Here is a 472-nt window from a genome sequence, read left to right as displayed (position 1 = left end):
AGAGAGAATCATTGATTGGTTGCCTCCTGCACGCCCCCTACTGGGGATCAAGCCTCCAGCCCAGGCATGTGCCCTTGATCAGAATCGAAACCTGGGACTTTTCAGTCCTCAGGCCAATGCTCTATCCATTGAGAAACCGGCTATCCTCAGGCCAATGCTCTATCCATTGAGCCAAACCGGCTAGGGCTTCCATTGATTTTTAGAGAGAGTGGAAGTAGAAGGGAGGGGGAGAGACAAAGAGAAACATTGATGTGAAACAGACACATCCATTGGTTGCCTCCTGCATTCGCCCCAACCAGGGCCAGGGATTTAGCTTGCAACCAAGGGCTGTGCCCTTGACGGGACTTGAACCCAGGACCGTTTAGTCCACTGGCAGAAGCTCTGTCCATTTAGCCAAATCATCTAGGGCTCAAGGGACTACTTTTAAATAATTTATTTAATTATTCTTCCTTCTGAGTCTCTGTTCTCTTTC

This window comes from Myotis davidii, unplaced genomic scaffold, assembly GCF_000327345.1.
Source record: "Myotis davidii unplaced genomic scaffold, ASM32734v1 scaffold1134, whole genome shotgun sequence".
Lineage (NCBI taxonomy): Eukaryota > Metazoa > Chordata > Mammalia > Chiroptera > Vespertilionidae > Myotis > Myotis davidii.
This window is presented reverse-complemented; position numbering follows the sequence as displayed.